Source organism: Pan troglodytes, chromosome 23 (genome assembly GCF_028858775.2).
Source record: "Pan troglodytes isolate AG18354 chromosome 23, NHGRI_mPanTro3-v2.0_pri, whole genome shotgun sequence".
Taxonomy (NCBI): domain Eukaryota; kingdom Metazoa; phylum Chordata; class Mammalia; order Primates; family Hominidae; genus Pan; species Pan troglodytes.
In genome coordinates this window covers 11,694,880-11,704,379 of record NC_086016.1, presented here as the reverse complement: position 1 = coordinate 11,704,379, position 9,500 = coordinate 11,694,880, and positions in this window count along the sequence as shown.

Sequence of the window (9,500 nt, the reverse complement as noted above, 5' to 3'; positions counted from 1 at the left end):
TCAGCTTTGCTTAGCATAGCCATCTTTGAAATCCTTTCCAATGACAATAATTGTTATTGCCTCTAGACAGAAGAGTCCAATTATTTTAAGGTTTCATTATTAGGAATGGTTCATTTAATTAAGCCATAGTTGTTACTTCAAGTATAATTAATTAGTGAAGGTATATTGCTTTTATGGGATATAATTAATAGGAAAATAGGTTACTGCTCTGTGGCATAGTTAGAATTTAAATGCTGTGGCTTTATAGAATTTAAAGGTAGGGTCTGTTTATTATGAATTATGCCTCCCATCATCTAGCTCATGTGAGGTAGTTCTGGAATAGCACATTATTTATGTTTGCTGATAATTTATTTTAGATATAATGGTTAGGAAGGAGTTCATGGTGAAGAAGGTAGATGTCACAAAAACATGCCTGAAACTTGAGGGAAAACAGGAACCAGAGCAAAGATGAAGCTCGTGCAACTCTGTGCTGTGCTGCAAATAATGGAAGTCTTTCTGTCTCTGACCAAACAGTTATGTGTCTTCTGCCAGCATCCATAAAACTGAAGCAGGCTAACTTGTAAGCTCAGATCCTTCACAGTTCTTGACAATAGTCCCTTAAAACTGTCTGCAGATGCACATCCCTTGGAAAAATTTTGCATCCTTTTAAGAATAATTGATATCCTAGTTAATGACAACAATATGACAGGATAGATCACTTTAAGCTTCTACCCAGATTACTATAACTTTTAGGTAAACAATGTATATGCCACTTTTTCTAAGGTTATCTAGCCATTTTCGATGTAGAAAACAATATTGTGTAAGGTAAGCTGAGCATATTTTTCACTTCGTTTTTGTTTTGCAAAACAATTTTATTGGTTTTGCTAATGCCCCAATCATCAGTACTGCTTGGTATAAGAGCCGAGTTTGAAGAATTATCATGTTGCAAATGTATTTTGTTCAGTTATTTCAAATTAGTAGACCGAATTGAGAGGTGGAAAATTTTAGAAAAATCTTGGTTAATCATACTTGGAATTTGGTTACGTAATATCTCTTTCTCTTTTGGGGAATACAAAGGTTCATAAACTAGTGATAATCTTCACTCTTGGAACCATTAGATGCTATCATGATGTTAGCACAGAAGATAAATTTATAATGTTGCAGTGAGGAAAGGAAATAAAACATGTAAGTCTTTGAAAACAACACTATGACAGCCCTTGCAGGCTAAAACTTAGACACCAAAGCATTTTTTGTTACTTTTGGAGAATAAAAGAAGTGTGCCCCTCAATGTCTTGTGGGAGAAAATATATAGTTTGATACACTTGTCAATATCTCTAACTCAAAAATGATGAGTATAAGGAGTGACCCTTATTGTAGTCTTATATTTCTCTCCAACAATTAAGAGAGTTGGTGGGGATGTTTTTTCCATGAGTTCATCCCGGGCCCCAGGAGATTTTCATCTTGTATTCTCTTTATAATCCTATCTTAGTGTTTCATCCTCATGGCTAAGTTCAGCAATACTTCTGCATTCCAGACAGTAAAATGTGTAAGAAGAGATGTAAAAACAATCGGCTTTGTCTTTATGGAGATTAACTTAAATTTATGCTCATAATATAATTCATATTATATTTGATCAAAATTAATCACTGATAAGAGACTATAGAAGGTAATCTCCTGCTTGTGGTCATATGTACTTAGGATTCTATTACTAAACAAAATGAAAGAATGCATTATATGCACAATTAGTGGTCTCCAGTACAAAGAAATTACCAGGTCATTTCCAATTCTCAATATTAAAAAAAGTTTATTTCTTACTGCACTATCAAATTGGAAAGGTCAGTAAAGGGGCATTCAATAATAGTAAAAATATGAATAACAATCATATGTATAACAACAGAATCATTTAAAAAGATGTATATTTAAAATGTGATTATTGCATTTTATTTCCCCTGGCAGAAAATAATAAACTGGAGAAAAATCACATTTGATTGATGTCTGTTACATGGATTTTTAAAATTTGTATCAATGAATGCTTTTTAAAGGTAAGCTAATTGAGGCCTACCGAAGGTAAATAAATCCTTAGTTATTTTGGTAAATATATTTTACAGTTTCATTCTTTTTCAACTTAAGTTAGATAATAGGTACTATATTCTCTCCTAATGTAAATGTTTATGAGCATTGAAACTCCATCTGGAGAAAATAGAAACACTTTTAATTTAGATGACATTTGAAGAAGGAAATGTATAAATGTATTCAAAGCTGTAAGTGAAAATGGGAAGGTCCTATTGAAAAAAAAAGAAAGGACAAACACTTTCCAATGACCTTTCTATAATATTAGCAAATTTATTATGATCTGTTATGAAAGACTGTTTTGCCTTCCTTGTTTCTACTGTCTCAACTCCCTAAGTACGAATTCAATTGAAAAGTAACTTCAGGTATGGGTCCATTTTAATGTCCCTCTACAAGATCTGCAGTGCCATTAATTACAATCATATAATCTTAGAGCCAAGGACCCTTAGAGATTATCTAATTCTATTCTATTAATGCATGATGAAATGGGCTTAGCAATCTGTCTAAGGTTACACAAATTCAAAAACACATAGAAAGTTTTCATAATCAAATTAAATTAAAAGTATAAAACAATTAATGTCACTAATTTATGTATAAGAAAATATTAAATATCATTTTATATGAAGTGATTCTGATAATTTTAATGAGTTCATAACAATGTTTCTAAATATTTCAAAATTTTAGTTTATCATCCAAATATGATAATAATATACACTTTTATAAGTGAGTCTTCTACAGTGAAAATTACTAATTATAGGAAAGAGAAAATCATGGATAAATAGGGTTGTATAAAACTCTTAAAATGTACACGTGGAAATTTAAAAATATCCTCTTGCCAAGGGGATGTTGATGTCATTCCATAACAGGATTGACATGTGTAATTAAAACAAACAATAAAAATTAAGAATATATAAATAATATTTTAAATGCTTGAATTTGTTATTTATAATGAATATTGAAATTTATTTAGTGAGATAAAAGGTTAACAAATTCTTGAATATAATTATACTACTTTTATAATAAAATGCATCCAAGCTGAAATCTCACTTCTGTTGTCAACTGCTTTGATGGTTCTAGACTCATTTCCCTATTTTTGGTGAGTCATAAGATGGATGACGCACATGCTCAATAGCAGGTTATGTTCATGGCTAAGGTTTATCATAGCAAAAACTACAGAGCAAAACCAGTTCTATTCATATTTTTAATGAATAGTAAACTAATGATATCTTGTTATTCCTATGCTTTGTCTATCATACCTACACATAAATATAAGCACTGGTAAGTTCTGGTTCCAAACATAGCTTATATATGAATGCCATAATCATTCAATATGCATACATTAGCCTTGAATTTTGAAGATTAAAAATTGTTTGTAAAACTATCTAGAAAAAATTTATTATGATTACAGCCACTATTAGGTTTCAAAAGGGTTCATCAGAAATCTCTGAGGTATATAATGGGGAAAGAATATTTTGACTACCACTTTAACAGGTCTGCTATTTAATAATATTAGTTTCTTTTTAATTGATGTTTCATGGACATCCAGAATACTAGCTATAAAATCATATATGCTGCATAATGCAAGCAAAACAAAAGCACCTGTAAATACTACAGAAGACTATACATGTATGTATATCATTGCCATAAAATACCTATATACATATATGTATATACACACATAATTGTTTTCACAACCATGATATTATTACTTACAAAAGGATGCAAATTTAGGGAGATGGCTAAATAAGTTATGGCTTTTTCATAAATTGTAAGCCTATTCATTATAAAATATTATTGAGGATCAACTTTCATTTGTTCCCCAACAAATTATTGAGCATCTACTATGTATATTCTACGCCCATTTCTAGGGACTGGGGAAAAAATAGTGAAAATAACATTCAGAATGTCTTGGCTTCACAGAGCTGTTGTTCCAGTGTTGGGAGAAAAACAGTAATTAATACCACAAAGTATCATGTGTTGTATGCCAGATGGTTTAAGTTCTATTCTAAAAAATGTGGCAAAGAAGGGGAATAGAGAGTTCTGGGCACAAGAGATGCTGGATACTGAACAAGATGGTTGCTGAAAGCCTCACTGGGTGATATCATCTGAATACAATGAGTGGTTATGAGAGAATGAGCCAAGAGTATAATTGAGAGAACATATTTTCAGGGAGCAGAAATAGCAAATGAGGCCTTGATGTATGAACGCACCCGTGAGGTTCCACTAAGGATGCCAATGTGATACAGCAGAGGACATGAGGTCACACTCCATGGGGAGATGGTCACATAAAGCTTCTTAGAAAATGGTAAGAAGTTTGTTTATTTAATTGGCAGCCATGAAGGGTTTTAAACAGAAAAGCAATCGCCTCTTTAAAGAATTAGCAGTAACAGTTTGACTGATCTGTGAAAATAGACCATAGCATAGCAAAAGAGAAAACAGGGAAATTAGTGAGGAAACTATCGTGTAAACTATTGCTGAAGCTGTTCTAAACTATAAACTATGTAAATTATAAATTGAAATTGTTCTATGCAAACAAGATATATTTGAACCCTGTATATTAGAGGCAAAAGTCCATGATATTGGCAATGTTTTGGCCTGAACTATGGGAGGAACAGAGTTGGAATTACTCACCTGGGTTTAAATTTGGGAGCAGCAAATTTGGGATTAGAGGATAGGAAAGATCAATAGTTTTATTTTTGACAGGCTTAATTTTAAATAGACAATCATATAATATATTTTAAATAAACTATTAATCATAAAATAATGTCAGGCTATATTTTAATACTCACCTATCAATTATAAATAAATAAAATGATAAGAAAATACATAGGCCGGGCGCGGTGGCTCACGCCTGTAATCCCAGCACTTTGGGAGGCCGAGGCGGGCGGATCACGAGGTCAAGAGATCGAGACCATCCTGGCTAACACGGTGAAACCCCGTCTCTACTAAAAATACAAAAAATTAGCCGGGCGTGGTAGCGGGCGCCTGTAGTCCCAGCTACTCGGGAGGCTGAGGCAGGAGAATGGCGTGAACCCGGGAGGCGGAGCTTGCAGTGAGCCGAGATCGCGCCACTGCACTCCAGCCTGGGTGACAGAGCGAGACTCCGTCTCAAAAAAAAAAAAAAGAAAATACATAAAAACCGCAATAGTTTTTGTAATTAGACAGTGGAGTTACTTGTGATTTTAATGATGTAGGAATTATTCAGTTTTTAAATAATAAATCTTTATTAATTTTATAATTATCAAAGATGCTATAAAAAGAAATAATTTTTTATTACTATGCTACTGATGTATTTCCATTGCATTGACTAACAAAATTAATACTAGAATTTTCAAAAGTATCCACAGTGGTTACTTTATTTGCACTGTTAATTCAGCTCTTTTTAAGTATGCCTTCTCGTTCCCTAATTGATATAATTCAGAGACTACACTTGGACACAATTTAATGAATAAGCAAATTAGGTCCAGTTATTCCAATATGAAATTCCTTTTAATTATGGGCTACTTTTGGAGATGTAGAATAACTTGAATGTTTAATTTGGTGACTCAGTATGACCTAATTCACATTGTTTTATGAGTGGGTGAAAAATATAAGTGCTAGGAAATGTGTACCAGAAATAATTTGTCATCTAATTACATTTCAGAACATTATACCTCCTCAAAGCCTTGTTTCGGCATATATCTCATTTTAAAAATCTATGTTGTATGTATGTTTACTTCTTTAAAATTTTAAAAATGTTTGTGGAATTCACATAAAATACAGAAGAGACTAGCAATAAGTGACATACTTATACTTCATGACCTGAAAATGTATATGACTATATTTTTTTCTTTCCTACAAAAGAATATATTCAAATACATCGTAAGAAAAATGTATAGCTTTATAGTTAGGATAAACCTTTAATTCAAGTGCTGTTACTTGAATTAAGGATGCACAAGCCCCGGACTCTACTCCACAAACCCCACCCGCTCTTCTCACCACATAAATACCTAGGGAGAGGGATCTGTCTGAAGGAACCTTTCCCACAACAGCCTTTATTCAAAATGACACACCTGCCACTTTCCTGATGCCTACTCTTGTACTCCAACTGCAGTGTGATTCATTACACACAGTTTGCTTGTATATGACAGTGATTACATCAAGGATTTGGGTACTAGCTAACTGAATTGATATATTTGAAAGTACTTTATAAAACAGAAAGTGCTGAACAACCATTAAGTATACAGAATGATTTGGCAACAATCATATGTAGTACCATATTTTCTGAAATATCTATTTCTTAAAAAACAAATTTCATTAAGTGTATTATTTGCTGAATAATCTCTCAAAGGTCATGTTTTCATATAGCTACTATTATTGCATTTTGAAATCAAACATTATTTTCTTTGCCATTTCAGAGAAGCCCTTGGTAATCCAGCCCGCAAGTGCAATTCATGCGCATGGCTCTAAAGAGAAATGGGCAAACAAAAAGAAGATTAACTACACATTCAATAATCATTTATTTATTTTCTTAGAGATATCTACAGTAGCTCTCTCTTATCCTTATTTTAATAAATGCTGACGTACAGAATTAGTGAGATTTTTGGTAATAATATTTTTTTTGAGGCAGATTCTTGCTTTGCCAACCAGGTTGAAGTGCAGTGGTGCAATCTCCACTCCCTGCAACCTCCACCTCCTGGGTTTAAGCGATTCTCCTGCCTCAGCCTCCTGAGTAGCTGACAGGTGCGCACCACCACGCCCTGGCTAATTTTTTGCATTTTTAGTAGAGATGGAGTTTCACCATGTTGGCCAGGCTGGTCTCACTCCTGACCTCAAGTGATCTGCCTGCCTCGGCCTCCCAGAGTGCTGGGATTACAGGCATGAGCCACCGCGCCCACCCGGGTTATAAATTTGTTATTCCTCTTGTGGTTGTTTGGGATGTGTATTTGTGTGTGTGCACATATACATATTATTGAATTTACCACGTTACTCCAAAGGCTTTTCTTTAACTATTTTGCTTGATGTATATTCAACAATGATAGTCTCAAACAAACAAACAGAAAACAGAAACACATCTGATTTTTCACCAATACTGTTTATAGATTGAATCTGTATAGAGTCTGAGGCTATTCTGATGATAAATTGATTATAGGACTAGAAAAAACTATTTTGCCATTTTACAAACTCTCATTATGCACCTTATGTAATAGTGCCAAGTTAATAAATTTGCTTCTATGTTTATAGTCTTCAACGGAAAAAACTTACGAGGTACTATTTTCCAGATGAAAGTGAAAGTGATGACAGATTTTATTTCTTCACTTAAATTATTAAGATATACCTTTATTATGTGAGCATAATCGATTTTATTGCAGGGAAGGCCCTTAATTCAGTAAAAAAGACAGGATTGCTTCTTGAATATTAAAACATTTTCATCTTTTCAGTTTTGCTTTTCTTGATTATCTATTTTTCTTTTTACGGAGTAATGTATATCATTTTTTAATTAAATATAATTTAAATAATATTTTACAATAATCTAAAATGCTTCTGAATACTTCGTCAATAACTTTTGGATGTTCAATAACATTAAGAACGATTACATTTTTCAAATATTATTTTTGCATTATTTATATGTTTGCATTTTTACAAGTGTTCTAATCGCATATTGCAAGGCCAAATCAGAATTTTTAAAGACTTTATTTTATTAACATTTAATTATAGCAATAATTAAGAAATAAAATAAAATGACATAAAATTTTAAATCTTATGAATAAATTAAACCTATATATTTAAATTACTTTACAATTTTAGCATTTTTCATAAATATACAGAAATTTCATTTCGTGTGTTGTTATAATTATTACAATATTAAAATTATGTAATGGAAAAATAAATTAAGCATCAATTAAGACAGCATACATCTGTTGGCAAAAGAAAGAGAAGGTATATTTGATTTCCTTGATTTTTTCCTCTCAAAATTGAGAAATAGTTTAATTTTATAAATCTATATCCATTTAAATTACTTAAGTCACCATTTTAGCCTAATGTTTTCATTTTCTAGATAGATTACTCTTCTTTTTTTTTAAAAAAAAGGTATCATTTATTCTGGTTACGAGTAAAAGACAATTTTAGATGTGCAAATATTTAGATATATAATCACAATTAGTATTTTTACTTCATGAAATCTTTAGGCGCAAACTTTGCTGTTCTAAACTAAAATTTGGATTCCAATTCAAAAGCTAAAGACTATCATAGTGTGATTATCCCAAATGAACTCTTTTACCTAACACTTACTGAAATTTGAAGATAAGTAGTATTGAGATTCTACAAGTCAGTAAGAGGTCTTCTCTCTGTGAACTTTTAGGTTTTAAGGGCACAAGGAATTTAATGGCTACTGGGCTAAAGAAGGTAATAACCACTATTGTGCATATGATTTTAGTCATATAGGCAAAAAGCCTAGGAGTTACATTGTTTGGACAGATGGCATAAGTACAATTAATTGCAATATAAATTGTCAGATTGTTTCAAAAAGCTCTACAATAAATTATTCTTCACCAGAAATATATGAGAGAACACTAGAAACAATAAGTCCTATAGTTATCTTTAAATGCTACCTATTTGATGGTTTTTCTGGTGACATTCCTGTGTTATTTTAATTTGTATTTTCTTTACCACCCATGAATCTTAACAGATTTTTTCTATGAAAGTTCAGCACTTTGATTCATTCTTCGGTGGACTGACTGCCTGTGCCTATCCACTTCCCTGGCTCTCTTGCTTGGTGTGTGCATGTGGCTTAGTTTTAGCAAATAGAATATTTGCTGTCCCTGAGCCTTAGTCTTAAATCCTTATACAAGCACTTTTTCTTGTTATCTTACCTGTTTGTCTGACTTGGGTGATGATTCTTAGAGTAATTTTGGTTGCCAAATGTTAAAGTTAGTAGAACTACTATAAGCCTCTGAGTGGCTAAATGGTAGTTATTTCTGTGGCCTGAATACTCTTATGAGATATTCAGAGAGATTGAGAGGGAAGAATTATTTTTGAAGACATGGAATTTTTATTTTCTATTCCTTAGAACAGTTTAGTTTACCCTAAATAGTAACTACCTATTATTTTCCTCTGCTAATTTTTCTTGAGGCTCCTAACTTTATCAGGTGAATTTTAAGATATCTGTGAGGCTGGGCATGGTGGCTCACACCTGTAATCCCAGCACTTTGAGAGGCTGAGGCAGGTGGATCACGAGGCCAGGAGTTCAAGACCAGCCTGGCCAACATGGTGAAACCTCGTCTGTACTAAAAAGAAAAAAATTAGCTAGGTATGGTGGCGCTCGCCTGCAGTTCCAACTACTCGGGAGGTTGAGGCAGGAGAATTGTCTGAACCCGGGAGGCGGAGGTTGCAGTGAGCCGAGATCGTGCCACTGCATACCAGCCTGGGTGACAGGCAAGACTATATCTCAAAATAAATACATACATACATAC